This window comes from Dendrobates tinctorius, unplaced genomic scaffold, assembly GCF_039654945.1.
Source record: "Dendrobates tinctorius isolate UK_male_01 unplaced genomic scaffold, ASM3965494v1 ptg000155l, whole genome shotgun sequence".
NCBI lineage: Eukaryota > Metazoa > Chordata > Amphibia > Anura > Dendrobatidae > Dendrobates > Dendrobates tinctorius.
The window spans coordinates 23,227,793-23,247,372 of record NW_027361822.1 but is presented as its reverse complement, the minus strand read 5'-3'; the positions used below and the strand labels follow the sequence as shown (position 1 = coordinate 23,247,372).

The following is a 19,580-nucleotide window of genomic DNA, read 5'->3' as shown; positions in this document are numbered from 1 at the left end:
TACCCTGGCAGAATAGTTGCACAATGTGAGCCAATTATATTACATAGAAGAAATAATAGCCAGCACGACCTTTAGGATAGGTAAATTCAGATTGACCTGGGCGCCGTGGACACTCTTTAGAGAAACAGATGAATACTTAAAACTACTAAACCCTTAGTAAAATTTATCAAATTGCCCTAAGACCAACTAAACTTGGAGCAACGTTGGTTGACCATTCAGACAATAGGGCAAAACCCCCTGCCGAATGGACATCACCCCTTGCCTGGAATTCCTACTCCATCCCACCCTTAATTGCTCCCCCTTCTATCCACTCTACTTCTCTATCTAACTTTTATTCTTTCTACTCAGTTAAAAGTTTTTATTTTGTTACGACTGATGTGTACATCTTTTCCAGGGATCTACGTCAAAGATTTTGTCTGTGACTCATGAGTTTAAGCAATAAAACTTAGATGGATACTACCTGGTTTACTGCATAGCAACAAGTATCAAGCAGTAATATAGGAGATGTGAATATACGATTAGTAAGATCAAACTGGAAATGTAAGAAACTAATAATGCTTGATCATATCAGTCACATGTAATGTTATTTCTCTTTGTTAAACCAATAAAAAGATGTTTAAAACAAAACAAAAAGCTCCAAAACAAAAATGGGAGGACAAAAAAGGGGGAATATTACATGTATTACATTCATCATACAAATCTGTTATTTTACTAATTTAGAATCATAAGCAATAGCAATAAAAATTGTTAGAAAAAGAGAAGAGAAGAACGGGAGAAGATATATGAAAAGATAAAATACACTAAAAGGTCTGAGTGTTTTGCCGGTAAAAAAATGAAAGGACTAGATTTGAACCTGCTTGTCAAAATCTCTGTCTCATTAGTGTGTTGTGCTACTCCCTTGAATCTTGTGGTCAGTGGTCATAATGAAGGATTGTGTGGCAGAAAGATGTACAGTGGGGGAAATTAGTATTTGATCCCTTGCTTTTGTAAATTTGCCCATTGACAAAGACATGAACAGTCTATAATTTTAAAGGTATATAACATCAAAAATTAAATCCCAAAAAAATCACATTGTATAAATTTATATAAATGTATTTGCATTTTGCAGTGAGAAATAAGTATTTGATCCCTCTGGCAAGCAAGACTTAATACTTGGTGGCAAAACCCTTGTTGGCAAGCACAGCAGTCAGATGTTTTTGTAGTTGATGATGAGGTTTGCGCACATGTCAGGAGGAATTTTGGTCCACTCCCCTTTGAAGATCATCTCTAAATCATTAAGATTTTGAGGCTGTTCCGTGGCAACTCAGAGCTTCAACTCCCTCCATAAGATTTCTATGAGATTAAGGTCTGGAGACTTACTCGGCCACTCCATGACCTTAACGTGCTTGTTTTTGAGCCACTCCTTTGTTACCTTGGCTGTACGTTTTGGATCATTATTTTGCTGGAAGCCCCAACCACGACCCATTTTTAACGTCCTGGTGGAGGGAAGGAGGTTGTCACTCAGGATTTAATTAATGTGATTTTCTGGATTTTATTTTTGATATTCTATCTCTCAATGTTAAAATTAACCTACCCTTAAAATTATAGACTGTTCATGTCTTTATCAGTGGGCAAAATCAGCAAGGGATCAAATATTTCAAATATTTATTTCCCCCACTGTATATATCTCTGTCTTGAGAGGATTGTGTTTTTCTACCAACCTTAATTCATGTACATATAGGAGGTGTATATATTTACAATAAAATTAAAGAAATATAGAAATTATGAACAATTTATCAATTATTCTTTGGTGTGATTGTATAAATTGTCATACAAAAGGATACTTACAGTTGTTCTCAAAAGTTTACATTCCCCAGCAGAATTTTTGCTTTTTAATGAATGATAACACCAAAACTGTTTCTCTACTCATGGTTAGTGGTTGGGTGAAGCCATTTAATGTCAAACTACTTTGCTTTCTCTGTTTAAATCACAATGGCAACCCAAAACATCCAAATGACTCTGATCAAAATCACATACCCTAGTAATTTTGGCCTTATAACATGCACAGAAGTTGTCACAAATGGGTTTAAATGGCTACTAAAGGTAACATCCTCACCTGTGATCTGTTTGCTTGTAATCAGTGTGTGTGCATAAAAGCTGAGTGAGTTGCTGGGATCCAGAGTCTTGCATCTTTCGTCCAGCCACTGGCATTTCTGGAGGGTGAGTCATGGGGAAAGCTTTTGCTTTCAAAATTCTTTTGAATTGTCAACAGATCTATGAGAAAAGGTAATTGAACTATATAAAACAGGAAAGGGATACAAAAAGATATCCAAGGAATTGATAATGCCAGTCAGCAGTGTTCAAACTGTGATTATCAAATAGAAAATATGGGGCTCTGTAAAAACAAATCTACGGTCAAGTAGACCAACAAAAATTTTGTCCAGAACTGCCAGGAAAATTGTTTGGGATGCAAAGAAAAACTCACAAATAGCATCTGGCGAAATACTGGACTCTCTGAAAACTAGCAGTGTGGCTGTTTCAAGATGCACAATAAGGAGGCATGTGAAGAAAAATGGGCTGCATGGTCGAGTCACCAGAAGAAAGCCATTACTGCGCAAATGCCACAAAGTAGCTCTCCTACAATATGCAGAACTGCAGAGACAAGCCTAAGAACTTCTGGAACAAGTTAATTTGGAATGCTGAGACCAAAATTTAACTTTTTGGCCACAACCATAAACGTTACATTTGGAGAGAGGTCAGCAAGGCCTATGATGAAAGGAACACTATTCCTACTGTAAACCACGGATGTGGATCACTGATGTTTTTGGGATGTGTGAGCTACAAAGGCGCAGGAAACTTGGTCAAAGTTTGAAGGAAATATGAATGCAGCACGTTATCAGCAAATACTGGAGGCAAATTGCAACTATCAGCCCGGAAGCGGCGCATGGGACGTACTTGGACGTTCCAACATGACAACGATCCAAAACACAAAGCCAAGTCAACCTGTCATTGGCTACAGCAGAACAAAGTGAAGATTCTGGAGTGGCCATCTCAGTCTCCTGACCTCAATATCATTGAGCCACTCTGGGGAGAACTCAAGCGTGCAGTTCATGCTAGACAGGCCAGGAATTTACAGGAACTGGAGGCTTTTTGCCAAGAAGAGTGGGCAGCTTTACCATCTGAAAAAATAAAGAACCTCATCCACAACTACCACGAAAGACTTCAAACTGTCATTGATGTTGGAGGGGGCAATACATGGTATTAAGAAATGGGGTATGTGACCTTTTAATCGGGGTCATTTGGATGTTTTGGGTTGCTGTTATGAGCTCATTTTCTGCTCCACCAGTTGAGAGTTCCCCTTCCGTTCTCCCTCTGGTGGTGACAGGAGGTAGTGAGGTTGGTTTAAGTGGTAGTGATCTGCCACCTGGTGAGGAAAATCACGATTGGATCTCTGGAGTATTTGACTGGATATAAGTCAGCCGACACCCTATCCTGTTGCTGGTGATTCAGTCTGCTTCTCAGGTCTAGGACTCAGCTCTGTTCCAGTCTTCTTAAGATAAGTTTGTTTTTTGCTAAATGTTCACACTTGCTCTTGTTGGTCTTTTCAGTTTTTTGTGTGGTCAGCCAGCCCGGCTGGGCTGTGCTGAATTTCCACTCTTATTTGCCAAATTGCCTTTTTTTGTCCCTTATTAGACTGGTCTCTTTTTGCTCTGTCTCAGTATATTTCAGAGTGCTGATATAGTGGGAGAAGTCTAGTGACTTCAGGGTTAATTTTGCTATCAGTTGTGTTGGACATTTTGTAGGGTTTTTTGGCAGACTGCAGACAGTGTCTTTGTTTTCCTGTCCTTTCTAGTTAGTCTGGCCCCATCGTTTGCTCAGCCTATTTTCCTGCCTTTGTGTTTTCATCTTACTTCACCGTCAATACATGTGGGGGGCTGTCTCTCCTTTGGGGTCTGCTCTGGGGCAGTTAGTTTTCCTCTTTTCCTGCTTTAGGCTTATTTAGTTCTCCGGTTGTGATGAGGCGTCTAGGACCACCGTAGGAACGCTCCACGACTGCTGCTAATTGCGTGTTAGGATCAGGGGTCTGCAGTCTGCATAGTTATCAACCTCTTTGATTTTCTGAGACTTAGCTTGTTGTTTTTTATTTCCTCCTCGACTACCCCTTTCATAACAGGTTGCCATTATGATTTAAAAAGAGAAAACACAGTAGTTTTACAATAAATGGCTTCACCCAACCACTAACCATGAGTGAAGAAAAAGTTTTGGTGCTCTCATTCATATTCTCTGAAAAAAAGCCAAGAAAGAAAAAATTATGCAGGGGTATGTAAACTTTGGAGCACAACTGTAAAAGTTAATAGATTATGTAAAGAAAGAATGCAGTGGTACAATGTAAATAGAGAGAACCCTAGTGGTGTACGCCCTTGGATTACGCCATCATCTCTAATTAGGCCAGTTGGTGAGCCTGGGCTAATTGAGCTACATTAGGGATTCTACACTTCTCATTGCAATTTTTCACAAAATTAATGTATCTGCCTTATACTCCAATATTGAACATGAGATCTAGCTGATGTGTTGATGAAAAATGCTATTGCCACTTTCCAGCAAATGGTCAACCAGCTACTCAAGGGACTAGAAGGGTTTGCTGTCGCTTGCTTGGATGTCATTACTGTCTTCAGTCTCACCTGGAAGGGGGACACGTTGCAGGTGCTTAGGTGGATCCAGGGCACTGGCTTGACCATTAAGCCGGGAAAGTGCCAGAGTGGCATGACAGAGGCGCAGTACTTTGGTCACAGAGTGGGTGGTGGAACCCTAAAGCGAGACCCCCCGGGAAGGTAGATGCTATCACCTCCTCACCTACATCAAAGACCATGAAGCAGGTGATGTCCTTCTTGGGCCCCTGCAGGGTTCTATAGGAAGTTCGTTTCCAACTATAGACCCTTGGCCAAGCATCAGATGGACCTCACAAAAAAAGATGCCACAGTTGGCTAGATGGTTGACTTTGAGGTTTACTTCACAGTGCTTAACCCCTTTCTGACATCAGATGTATTATCCCATCCATGGGACCTGGGCCCCTATGCCCATGGACGGGATAGTACGTCTAGCACGATCAGCTGCGCTCACGGGGGGAGCGCAGCTGATCGCGGCCGGGTGTCAACTGATTATCACAGCTGACGCCCGGCACTATGTGTCAGGGGCGGTCACGGACTGCCCCCGACACGTTAACCCCTTGCGCACCGTGATCAAACGATCGCGGTGTACCGGGGGTTAAAGGGAAGCATTGGCAGGGAGGGCGCTCCCTCCGTGCTTCCCTGAGCCCCCCACAACAGCGCAATGTGCAGCGCTGCTGCGGGGGGCTCCTTCCCTGCAGGTCCCCAGATCCAAGATGGCGACGGGGGCCTGCAGGGAGCTGGCTTCCTCAGTGCCTGCAAAGCACAGGCATGAGGAAGTCTGATTGTATGCCTGTGACAGATTGCTGATCTGTGATGTGACAGATCAGCGATCTGTCACATGACAGCTATGTCCCCCCTGGGACAATGTAATAAAGTTAAAAAAAAATAAGTAAATAATTTTTTTAAAAAACGCTAAATAAATTTAAAAAAAAATATTCCCTAATAAATTCATTTTTTGGAAATAAAAAAAAACAATGAAAGTACACATATTCACATATTTGGTAAACGAAGCAAAAAATGATTTATTATCATACCGCCGAACAAAGTGCAATAACGCGCGATCAAAAAGAAGCATATAAATATCCATGGTACCGCTGAAAACGTCATCTTGTCCCGCAAAAAATGAGCCGCCATACAGCATCATCAGCGAAAAAATAAAAAAGTTATAGCTCGCAGAATAAAGCTATGAAAAAATAATTATTTTTTATATAAAACTGTTTTTTCATTGCATAAAAGCGCCAAAAAAGACATAAATGAGGTATTGCTGTAACCGTACTGACCCGAAGAATAAAACTGCCTTATCAATTTTACTGCACGCGGAACGGTGTAAACGCACCCCCCAAAAGAAATTCTTGAAATGCTGGTTTTTGTTCATTCTGCATCCCAAAAATCGGAATAAAAAGCGATTAAAAAAAAAAAAAGTCACGGGCCCGAAAATGGTACCAATAAAAACGTCAACTCGTCCCGCAAAAAATAAGACCTCACATGACTCTGTGGGTCAAAATACAGAAAAATTATAGCTCTCAAAATGTGGTGATGCATAAACTAATTTTACAATAAAAAGCGTCTTTTAGCGTGCGACAGCTGCCAAATATAAAAACCCACCATAAATAGTAAATCAAACCCCCCGTTATCACCCACTTAGGGAAAAATAATAAAGTTAAAAAAAAATGTATTTATTTCCATTTTCCCATTAGGGTTAAGGTTAGGGCTGAGATTAGGGTTAGGGGTGTGTTGGGGTTAGGGTTGGAGTTAATTGGGGGTTTCCACTGTTTGGGCACATCAGGTGCTCTCCAAATGCAACATGGCGTCTGATCTCAATTCCAGCCAATTCTGCGTTGAAAAAGTCAATTGGTGCTCCTTCCCTTCCAACCTCTGCCATGCACCCAAACAGTGTTTTACCCCCACATATGGGGTATCAGCATACTCAGGACAAATTGCAAAACAACTTTTGGGTTCCAATTTCTCCTGTTACCCTTAGGAAAATAAAAAATTGGGGGCAAAAATATTTTTGTGGAAAAAAATATGATTTTTTTTATTTTCACGCCCGGGCATTATAAACTTCTGTGAAGCACTTGGGGGGTTTCAAAGTGCTCACCACGCATCTAGATAAGTTCCGTGGGGGGTCTAGTTTCCAAAATGGGGTCACTTGTGGGGAGTTTCAATAGTTTAGGTACATTAGGGGCTCTCTAAAGGCAACATGACACCCGCAGACCATTCCATCAAAGTCTGCATTCCAAAACGTCACTACTTCTCTTCCGAGCCCCGACATGTGTCCATACAGTAGTTTACCCCCACATATGGGGTATCAGCGTACTCAGGACAAATTGGACAACAACTTTTGGGGTCCAATATCTCCTGTTACCCTTGGGAAAATAAAAAATTTGGGGACTAAAAGATCATGTTTGTGGAAAAAATATGATTTTTTTATTTTCACGCCCGGGCGTTATAAGCTTCTTTCAAAATCAGGGGGACACACTTGTCATTTTTTTTAAATTATTTATTAGGTTAAACAAAGTTGCACACCCTTTAGTGCCACATGAAAGACACTATAGGGTGAATGTATATGATATGTTGGAAGCTTGTGAAATTATGTATCTATATATTCTATCCATCTAGCTATTCTATTTACTGTATATACTCATGTATAAGCCGAGTTTTTCAGCACATTTTTATGCTGAAAAAAACCCCACTCAGCTTATACTCGACTGAGGATCCCACTTACCGTATTTTTTGGATGTACCTGCTGTGGATGGGGAGGTGGGGGAGCGGCAGCAGCAGATCACGAGGCAGAAGCTGGCTGCTGTGGCTAACACCTGTGCCCAATGCTAAAGAGAAATAATGAATATTCACTGCTCACCATGCCCATGAATATTAATTTCTATTTAATAGTGAACACGCTGTTAGCTGTAGCCAGGGGCGTAACTACCACGGATGCAGTGGCTACGGGGGCCCAGAGTGCTTAGGGGCCTGCTTGCGAGTTTTCATTTTGAAGGTGAGTTGTGTAGTGGGAGTGTCAGTCTCTGGGAACTGCAGCTGCTCATTGGCTGTGCAGCGCTGTGCTTTGATTTGCTGCCAGGTTGCAATTGTCCTGATGCTGATTGGTGCATTAGGGGCAGGGCAGTGAAGGCACGTATTCAGGAGCGTGCTCAGTCCCTGGGGCAGGCTAGAAGGTGGAAGACGCACATTCAGGAGCGTGCTATGGCTGTTCTGTGCGCACAGGACCTGGGATGAGGTCACAGGAGGGGAGGAGTCAGGTCACATGATCAGGGGCCTCAGTGTATGCAGGACTCTGCTGTGCTGGTTGTCATGGTGCTGGATGAGGGGAAGTTTCTGTGTGGGGTCAGGAGGGGTTTACAGGGTGGATGTAGCAGAGCCATGTGTGTACGAGGTGTACGGAGCAGAGCCGTGTGTGTACGAGGTGTACGGAGCGGAGCCGCGTGTGTACGAGGTATACAGAGCAGAGCCGCGTGTGTACGAGGTATACGGAGCGGAGCCGTGTGTGCGAAGTGTGCGGAGCCGCACGTGTACGAGGTGTATGGAGCAGAGCCGCACGTGTACGAGGTGTACGGAGCGGAGCCGCACGTGTACGAGGTGTACGGAGCAGAGCCGCACATGTACAAGGTGGTACTGCAGTTGTAAAAATAAAAGGATAATGGAGGTCATAGAGGTTGTCACCTCCCCTCCCCCACATATCACTGATAAATAATGGAGATTCTAATTGAATTTGGGTGGAAAATATTTTGGCCGGGGTGGCCCCATTTGAAAGTTTGCACCAGGGCCCATAACTTTGCAGTTACGCCACTGGCCGTAGCAGTTGGCTTCCAGCAGTTGCTGGGCTCTGAAGTGTGCCCGCTACTTAAGGAAATGCATATTCACTGCTCTCCAATCCCATGGCCATGGAGAGCAGTGAATATTCATTCCTTTGAGTAGCGTGCACACGTGACCGTCTAGCCGCTGCAGCAAGCCAGCAGCTGAGGTTACTGTGCCCGCTATTAAAGATCAATGAATATTCACTGCTCCACATGCCCATAGTCCTGGGTGCAGGGAGCAGTGTATATTTCAGCAGCTGTCCTCTGATTGTAAGCAGCGCATGACATCACTGCCATGCGCTTACAAGCGTAATTCAGCTACTGGCATCAAAACATGATGCTATGAGGGAGCACAGGGAAGGTAAGTAGAATGGTTTATGTTTTTTAATGTTTTTCTAATGGGGGACCATGCATACCTGGATGGGTATGAGGGAGCCATGCATACCAGGATGGGGATGAGGAGGCTATGCATACCAGTATAAGGATGAAGGTGCCATGAATAAAAGGATAGGGATGAGGGGGGCCATGCATACCAGGATAGGGATGAGGGAGGCCATGCAAACCAAGATAGAGATGAGGGAGGGTCATGCATACCAAGATAGGGATGAGGAGACCGTGCAGACCAGGATGGGTATGAGGGGGCAGTGCATACCATTATAGAGATGAGGGAGCCAAGCATACCAGGATGGGGATGAGGAGGCCATGCAAACTAAGATAGGGATGACGGGGGCCATGCATAGCAGGCTTATACTTGAGTCAATAAGTTTTCACAGATTTTTGTGGTAAAATTTGGTGCCTCGGCTTATATTTGAGGCTTACACTCAAGTATATACAGTATCAATCCCGAGGGTTCTGGCTGTGAGCTTACTGTACGTGGCTGATGAAATTTCATGGTTTCTTTTCAAAAGTGTGTGTAAAAATCAGGCAGCATGCAGATGGTCCGCGGGCCTATCGATTTTCTTTCTCGCACCCATTGACTTACATTGGTGAGTCTCATCCGATATACAGTGGGAAAAAAAAAAGTATTTAATCAGCCACCAATTGTGCAAGTTCTGCCACTTAAAAAGATGAGTGAGGCCTGTAATTGACATCATAGGTAGACCACAACTATGAGAGTCAAAATGAGAAAGCAAATCCAGAAAATCACATTGTCTGATTTGGCAAGATTTATTTTTCAAATTATGATGGAAAATATTTGGTCATTAATAGTGTTGAGCATTCTGATACCGCAAGTATCGGGTATCGGCCGATAGTCACTGTATCGGAATTCCGATACTGAGTTCCGATACTTTTAGCACATCGAATACCGGAATCGGAAGTTCCCATAATGCTATGAGCCAGTTTGATTTGATTCAGCCAAAGACAATCCTCAGAAGTGTGGGCACATCCTGTTAGGCATGTAGGCATGTTAGCTAATGGCATGGCTGTGATTGGCTGCTGAAATGATGTCATGATGCACTATAAAAGCCACCGCCGCCATTTCGGGTTCACTCTGCTGTGAATTCAGTTAGGGACAGGCTGCTGTTCAAGATTCTGAGGGACAGTTAGAGACAGCGATTTTCTAAATCATATTGTGCTTTACCCAGGCTACATAAAATACTGTAGCTTTCTTTTGCCTTGCAGCAGTGTTCACAGCTGTCTGCAAGGTCTGTGTGAGTACAGCTCACGCTGTAGAGTGTCCTGCAGCCACGTCTGGTTGTAGGCCGCTCAGCGTGTGTCACTGCCTCATACATATTTTTCTTTTTTTGCTGCTCATTTTTCATTCTCCTAATAGTGTGCATCCATCCGTATCCATCTACATTGGTTGGTTGCAAACACTATAACAGTAGACAGCGGAGCCTCTCTGCAGCCTTTCAGTGCTAGTGCCCAGTTTTCTGCACTGTTCACGGCTGTCTGAGAGGTCTCTGTGTGTGAGTGCAGCTCACACTGTTGTGTGTCCTGCAGCTACGTCTGGTTGTAGGCCGCTCAGTGTGCGTCACTGCCTCACACATATTTTTCTTTTATTGCAGCTCATTTTTCATTCTCCTATTAGTGTGCATCCATCCGTATCCATATACGTTGGTTGCAAACACTATAGGAGTAGACAGTGGAGCCTTTCTGCAGCCTTTCAGTGCTAGTGCCCACTTATCTGCACTGTTCATGGCTGTCTGAGAGGTCTCTGTGTGTGAGTGCAGCTCACGCTGTAGTGTGTCCTACAGCTACGTCTGGTTGTAGGCCGCTCAGCGTGCGTCACTGCCTCACACATATTTTTCTTTTGTTGCAGCTCATTTTTCATTCTCCTATTAGTGTGCATCCATCTGTATCCATCTACATTGGTTGGTTGCAAACACTATATAGGAGTAGATAGAGGAGCCTTTTTTCTGGCTTGTGCCCTTCAGCTGCAGCCAGATTAGTATTACCCTATTTTTTGGAGCCTCATCTTTTGCATTGTAGGTTACCTTCCTGCATTGTAATAGCTCCAAAGAGTTTGTGATACTATCGCTTTCAAATCTTTGGTCACATCCTTTTTGTTTTTTTGAAAAAACAAAAAACAAAATAAAGTTCACCAAACACTCCATTTGACAGTTGTGTAGGCCATATTAGCTCATATTAAAGTGTAGTCCACACACACACTTTATAAAATTAGTGTTTCTTATACCTGTTAGCAGCTGTTCAGGAATAAGCACACTAAGCCCCCACTTTGTACTTTTCTGCCTATCTTTATCAGTCTACCAAGATGAAGAAGGCAGGGAGTAAAGGGCCTTACCTATGACCCGCTCCCTCGCTGGTTATCGCTGATCACACGAGAACGTCCAGGACTGTTTCTCGTCATCAGCTTCCTGCGGCGCTTCCTGTGGAGAGACGAGCGTGGATGCGGGCGGGAGGACGCAGGATCGCCTAGTGTGACAGGTAAGTAGCGACCCCCGTCCCCAGCGATGTCGCTGGTGAGATCTGCCTGTGTGGCAGCTCACTAGCGACCACTTAGCGATGTACCAGCGATCCAGACCGCGTCCTATCGCTGGTCGGGATCGCTGGTACATCGCTAAGTGTGACAGTACCTTAAGGCACGTGGGTGTGGAGTTTCAGCTGGGAGAGGATGTGGGGATTCTGCAGGGAGAGGATGTGGGGATTCTGTGCCTGCTGCGGGCACCAGTGAGTCAGCATCCCCCAGTTTTACCAGTCAACAGTCCTTTATGCGCAGCTTTGTAGGACCTTGCCATACCCCACTTCTTCGGGAGGAACAAATTAAAGCCGTTGTCGGATGGATGGCAGCTAACGCATCGACTTCAATGACTTCCACGTCCTCTCAGGGCCAGAGCACTGAAGAGCAACCATCTGTCTTTTCATCACCTGTAAAAGTGTCCAGGCAGTCAGAGAGCCCTGGACAGGAGCCATCACAGTCTCTACTTCTGTTCTCTGAATCTGTTGGCTTGGAAAGAGGGGTCCAGCCAAGCAGCATTCAAGAATGTGAAGAAGGAGTATGCAGTGATGCGCAACTTCTTTGTCCCTCTGAATCTGAAGAGGTGGGTGGGCCAGTGCCTATGGTCAGCACACCTCCGTACGCATCAGATGATGACGAGACTCAGGTGCCACTTTCTGGTGCGTACGGTGCTGGCGAGACTACCCAGGAGAAGCAGGTGTTTGAAGAGGGAAGTATAGATGATGAGGTCCTTGACCCATCATGGCGTGAGGAACAGGAAAGTGGTGGGAGCAGCTCTGAGGAAGAGATTCCCCGAACGGCCAAAACAGGAGGGAGAGGGAGGGGGCAGACTTGGTTGCCTGTAGCCTCCACTTCGGCACCCGTTAGGAGCATTCCTCTTCCAAAAGCCAAAACGGGCGCTCCCAAGACTTGCAGTGCGTGGTCCTTTTTTGACACAGTTGCAGATGACATTTGCTTTGTCAAATGCAAGCTGTGTCATCAGAAAGTCAAAAGAGGGAAAAATGTCAGCAACCTCAATACCACAAATATGTGGAAACATGTGCGGACCAAGCACAAGCTGGAGTTACACAGACACACTGAAGATGTAGGCCAACGTACAGCACCACCTACCACCTCTTCAGCTCGTGTTGGGGCCTCTTCCTCCAGCTCACACACAGCTGGTTCGGCTTCCTCACAGGATCGCCAAGGAAGAACCTCTGGCACTGTTGTCCAGAGACCCAGTGACATTCCACCCACAGCACCACGTTCCCAGTCATCCTCACACTCCCAGGCCACTCTACAGCCATCCGTAGCACAGGCAAGGGATAAAAGGCGGTGATACTCGGCAAACCATCCCCGAGCACAGGCTCTGAATGCTGGCATTGCCAAACTACTGGCCCTTGAAATGCTCTCATTCAGGCTGGTGGAGACTGACACCTTCCGGAACTTCATGGCATTGGCAGTCCCACAATACACCATGCCCAGCCGCTATTATTTCAGCAGGCAAGCCGTCCCTGCCCTGCAAAAGCATGTGGAGGGAAAAATAAAACATGCGCTACTAAACGCCATCAGTAGCAAGGTCCACCTGACCACCGATGCGTGGACCAGTAACCATGGACAGGGACGATACCTTTCCCTCATTGCCCATTGGGTCAATGTTGTGGAGCCGGGTACAGATCTGGAGAGTGGCACTGTACGTGTTCTGCCAACTCCACGGATTGCAGGAATCCAGTCTGTACACATTGACTCCTCCTCCTACTCAAGTTCCTCAGAATCAGCGCTGCAGGAGCTTGTTACGACCGATATGAGCACAGCCATGGCCAAACGTCAACAGGCCGTACTGAAATTAATTTCTTTGGGGAATCGAAGCCACACAGCGCAGGAGCTCTGGAATGCCATCAAGCAGGAGAGTGACGTGTGGTTTGTGCCAGCGAATCTCCAGCCAGGCTTGGTAGTGTGTGACAATGGCCGAAATCTGGTGGCAGCTCTGGGCCTAGGCAACCTCACTCACATCCCATGTCTGGCACATGTGCTGAACTTGGTCATGCAGAGCTTTCTGAGGGACTATCCTGATCTTGATGCACTGCTGCACAAGGTCCTCATAGAGTGCGCTCACTTGCGGCGTACCAGCACGGCAAGATCGCGCCTTGCAGCTCTGCAGTGCCGATTACGCCTTCCGGAACATCGCATCATATGTGACCTACCCACCAGGTGGAATTCAATGTTACATCCTGATTGTGCAGACGCCACTTCTGAGCAGCAACTGGCAGGGTTGGAGGACAGGGGAAATACTAGAGACAGAGTTGAGCCAGAGGCCTAGTTGGAGCACGTTTGAAATCAGTAGTAGTCTACAACAGATATTAAACTTGATGAAATTAGGCCTCAGCCTACACCCTGATTGACCCTGGGCTCCAACATCGCCAGTTGCTGCTCAGAAGTGTCTTTGGCACGGGTACTCCCTCCTGCCCATCCTGGTTCCAGCACGCCTGCTGTTTCCTGGGAGTGTCAACGTCACTTTGCCACCAATACGTTGTCCTGTCGTGTTGCGGTCGGGTTAGCCGAGCCTATGGTGCCTGCAGTTTAGGTGCTTCCTATGTGGGCTGTGGGTTCTGGTAATAAAGGCTGGTTCCGTAGTGCCAATAGGACAAGCACCCCCTGTAGGACTGTGGGTTTCGGTAACTGCGGCCGGCTTGCGGCCTTGCAACTTTGTCTTTTTCAAGGGTACCTTCTGCTACCCATCCGGGTTCCAGTACCGTCAGCTGGTTCTCGACAGTGCCTTTGGCCTAGGTGCCTCCTTCTCGGTATCCGAGTTCCAGCAACGTCTGCTGGTCCTTAGTAGTGCTTTGTAGCACAGGTACCTCCTGCTTAGTAACCGTGTTCCAGCACCGTCAGCTTGTCCACGGTTGTGCCATTGGCTCTTGTTCCTTCAGCTGCCACTCTGGGTTCCAGCACCGTCAGCTGGTTCTCGGCAGTGTCTTTGGCACGGGTACTCCCTCCTGCTCAGCCTGGTTCCAGCACGCCTGCTGTTTCCGGGTAGTGTCAACGTCACTTTGCCACCGACTCGTTGTCCGGTCGTGCTGCGGTCGGGTTAGCCGAGCCTATGGTGCCAGCAGTTTAGGTGCTTCCTATGTGGGCTGTGGGTTCTGGTAATAAAGGCTGGTTCCGTAGTGCCAATAGGACAAGCACCCCCTGTAGGACTGTGGGTTTCGGTAACTGCGGCCTGCTCGCGGCCTTGCAACTTTGTTTATCATGGGTACCTTCTGCTACCCATCCGGGTTCCAGCACCGTCAGCTGGTTCTCGGCAGTGTCTTTGGCCTAGGTGCCTCCTTCTCGGTATCCGAGTTCCAGCAATGTCTGCTGGTCCTTGGTAGTGCTTTCTAGCACAGGTACCTCCTGCTTATTAACCGTGTTCCAGCACCGTCAACTGGTCCACGGTTGTGCCATTGGCTCTTGTTCCTTCTGCTGCCCCTCCGGGATCCAGCACCATCAGCTGGTCCTCGTTATTTCCATTGGCTCTTGCAGCTTCTGCTACCCATCCGGGTTCCAGCACCGTCAGCTGGTTCTCAGTAGTGCCTTCGGCATAGGTGCCTCCTTTTTGGTATCCGAGTTCCAGCAATGTCTGCTGGTCCTTAGTAGTGCTTTGTAGCACAGGTACCTCCTGCTTAGTAACCGTGTTCCAGCACCGTCAGCTGGTCCACGGTTGTGCCATTGGCTCTTGTTCCTTCTGCTGCCCCTCCGGATTCCAGCACCGTCAGCTGGTCCTCGCTAGTTCCATTGGCTCTTGCAGCTTCTGCTACCCATCCAGGTTCCAGCACCGTCAGCTGGTTCTCGGCAGTGCCTTTGGACTAGGTGCCTCCTTCTCGGTATCCGAGTTCCAGCAACGTCTGCTGGTCCTTGGTAGTGCTTTGTAGCACAGGTACCTCCTGCTTAGTGACCATGTTCCAGCACCGTCAGCTGGCCCACGGTTGTGCCATTGGCTCTTGTTCCTTATGCTGCCCCTCCGGGTTCCCGCACCGTCAGCTGGTTCTCGCTAGTTCCATTTGCTCTTGTTCCTTCTGCTAACCATCCGGGTTCCAGTACCGTCAGCTGGTTCTCAGCAGTTCCTCAGCCTTCTTGTACCTTCTGCTACTTTTCCAAGTTCGAGCTTGTGGAAATGGTTTTTGGTTCTCACTCTGGATCTCCCTGATGATGACTCTGAAGACGGCGACCCTGAAGACCACACCGAAGAAGACCAAAAAGATGACCCTGAAGATGACCAAGAACATGAAGACAACCACCAAGATGCAGAACAACAAGATACAGAAGACCAAGAAGCAGAAAAACCAAAAGCAGAAGAATATTAAGCATAAGACTAAAAATCAGAGCAAATGATATTTTCTAAATTATAAGCAGAAGAAGAAAAGCAGTGTATGGGGGTGAGTCCGTTCCTCCTCATGGTGCTCCTGTAAAATGCCTGCTGCTGCAGGCCAAACTGAACACGGACAAATCCTGTTGTAAATCTTTTGTGACAGGCAGAACGGAAGGTGTAATCTTCAAACTTTTATAGATAACAACTACAGGAATGCCTGACACAAATAAGAATATGATGAAGAAGAAGAAGAATAGGAAGAAGTAGAATATGAAGAAGAATAATATTTGAATAAGAAGAATATGAAGAAGATGAATAAGGTGAAGAAGAAGTTGATGAAAAAGATGCTGCTGCTGCTGAGGATCATGAAGGAGAAAGTGTGGGAGAAGTAAAGAAGGTGAAGAGCATGGAAGTAGTGAAACATATCTGACAAAATATAAAAGAGGTTAACATAGTCAATATCTTTGTAACTACGAACGTCTTTAAAAAAAAAATTAATTCCTGCTATTCCATTTGATTGGGCTAAACCTCTATGCCTTTAATGTCTCCTACACCTCCCACAATACATTCTACTTTATTATTAGTTGTTTTTCTTCATGTAGAATTAACCTACAAGGAAAGAAAGGGTTTTTTTAATTCCGATATTTCTGTCCCATTGACTTGAATGGGACTTCCGGGATCGGAATCGGCGATACCCGATACTATTTGGATATCGGCCGATCCAATCCGATCCGATATTTTTCAATATCGGATGGTATCGCTCAACACTAGTCATTAACAATAGTTCATCTCAATATCTTGTTATATATCCTTTGTTGGCAATGACACAGGTCAAATGTTTTCTGTAAGTCTTCACAAGGTTGGCACACACTGTTGGTGGTATGTTAGCCCATTCCTCCATGCAGATCTCTTCTAGAGCAGTGAACACACACGGCTCCGCTCCATACACCCCGTACACACGCGGCTCCGCTCCGTACACCTCGTACACACACGGCTCCGCTCCGTACACCTCGTACACACACGGCTCCGCTCCGTACACCCTGTACACACACGGCTCCACTCCGTACACCTCGTACACACACGGCTCCGCTCCGTACACCTCGTACACACACGGCTCCGCTCCGTACACCTCGTACACACGCGGCTCCGCTCCGTACACCTCGTACACACACGGCTCTGCTCTGTACACCTCGTACACACACGGCTCTGCTCCGTACACCTCGTACAAACACGGCTCCGCTCCGTACACCTCGTACACACACGGCTCCGCTCCGTACACCTCGTACACATGCGGCTCCACTCCGTACACCTCGTAAACATACGGCTCCGCACCCTACAGCTCGTACACACGCGACTCTGCTCCGTACACCTTGTACATACGCGGCTCCGCTCCGTACACCTCGTTACACACGTTGCTCCGCCGCTCCGTACACCTCGTACACACGCGGCTCCGCTCCGTACACCTCGTTACACACGTTGCTCCGCCGCTCCATACACCTCGTACACACACGGCTCCGCTCCGTACACCTTGTACACACGGCTCCGCTCCGTACACCTCGTACACACACGGCTCCGCTCCGTACACCTCGTACACACACGGCTCCGCTCCGTACACCTCGTACACGTGCGGCTCCACTCCGTACACCTCGTAAACATACGGCTCCGCACCCTACAGCTCGTACACACGCGACTCTGCTCCGTACACCTTGTACATACGCGGCTCCGCTCCGTACACCTCGTTACACACGTTGCTCCGCCGCTCCGTACACCTCGTACACACGCGGCTCCGCTCCGTACACCTCGTTACACACGTTGCTCCGCCGCTCCATACACCTCGTACACACACGGCTCCGCTCCGTACACCTTGTACACACGGCTCCGCTCCGTACACCTCGTACACACACGGCTCCGCTCCGTACACCTCGTACACACACGGCTCCGCTCCGTACACCTCGTACATACGCGGCTCCGCTCCGTACACCCCGTACACACGCGGCTCCGCTCCGTACACCTCGTACACACGCGGCCTCGCTCCGTACACCTCGTACACACGCGGCTCCGCTCCGTACACCTCGTACACACGCGGCTCCGCTCCGTACACCTCGTACACACACGGCTCCGCTCCGTACACCTCGTACACACGCGGCTCTGCTCCGTACACCTCGTACACATGGGGCTCCGCTCCGTACATCTTGTACACACGCGGCTCTGCTACATCCCCCCTGTAACCCCCTCCTGACCCCACACAGAAACTTCCCCTCATCCAGCACCATGACACCCAGCACAGCAGAGTCCTGCATACACTGAGGCCCCTGATCATGTGACCCCTGACTCCTCCCCTCCTGTGACCTCATCCCAGGTCCTGTGCGCACAGAGCAGCCATATATGTGGAGTGCGGCTCTGCAGGTGGAGGTAGGTGCTGGAGATTCCCCATTGGGGGGGCGGGGCAGAGGGAAGTAACCCCTTCAGCGCTGAGACTATTTTGCTGCTTTCCTGTTGACGCTTTATAAGAGTTATTATTATTATTATTGTTTATTGTTATAGCGCCATTTATTCCATGGCGCTTTATATGTGAGGAGGGGTATACATAATAAAAACAAGTACAATAATGTTAAACAATACAAGTCATAACTGGTACAGGAGGAGAGAGGACCCTGTCCGCGAAGGCTCACAATCTACAAGTACAATGGGTTTGTTTCTTTTCCGCTGATAGATACATGCGACCAGAGTCGGATTAGGACTGATATTCAGCCCTACCATTTTCTATAGCTCAGGTCCATGTCTGGTAACGTCTGTAATCTCGCCCTCTCTATAGTGTAGCTACAGGTCGGCAGCAGACAATGATGTGCGGTTTGTGCTGCAGACATGGCCAATGAGTTATGGCCAATAATTCTGAAATGTGTGTCCGTAATCACCTGATAGAAGAACAAAATGATTATTCTTCACATGCAACGATTTTTAGCGTGCTTATAAGTCATGTTTGTTGGTGGCACATTGCTCCCGGTACACAGGACGTGTGCTCCTGAGAACATGATATTGTACGTGCGCAGAACATATTAACAATCACTCCGTGCACAGAGAAGTGCATCCTTCTGTGTAAACAGGCCATATAGGACGCTGACTGACCTGTACAGGAGCTTCTCACAAAGTTGGGATATCATCAAAAACTTTTGAAAATCCAAAAGTCATTATCTCAGTAAATTAGAATAATTAACAAAAAACACCTGAAAAGGCTTCCTAAGCATTTATAAAGGTCCCTTAGTCTGATCAGTAGGCTCCAAAATCATAGGGAAGACTGGTGACTTGACAGATGTCCAGAAAGCAGTCACTGACACACTCCACAAGGAGGGTAAGCCACAAAAGGTCATTGCTAAAGAAGCTGTCTGTTCACAGAGTGCTGTATCCAAGCATAATAATGGAAAGTTGAGTGGTAGGAAAAAGTGTGGTAGAAAAAGGTGCACAAGAAACCGGGAAAACCGCAGCCTTGAAAGGATTGTTAAGAAAAGGCCATTCAAAAATTTGGGGGAGATTCACAAGGAGTGGACTGCTGCTGGAGTCATTGCTTCAAGAGCCACCACACACAGACGTATCCAGGACATGGGCTACAAGTATCGCATTCCTTGTGTCAAGCCACTCATGACCAATAGACAACACCAGAAGCGTCTTACCTGGGCCAAGGAGAAAAAGAAATGGACTGTTGCTCAGTGGTCCAAGGTGTTGTTTTCAAATGAAAGCAAAATTTGCATTTCATTTGGAAATCAAGGTCCCAGAGTCTGGAGGAAGTGTGGAGAGGCCACAATCCAAGCTGCTTGAGATCTAGTGTGAAGCTTCCACAATCATCGATGGTTTGGGGAGCCATGTCATCTGCTGGT

At 46.8% G+C, this 19,580-nt stretch overlaps 1 pseudogene; it reads left to right on the top strand.

Annotated features, from left to right (window-relative positions):
• Positions 1-19,580, top strand: part of LOC141051125 (uncharacterized) — a 72,198-nt pseudogene that overhangs the window by 17,215 nt on the left and 35,403 nt on the right.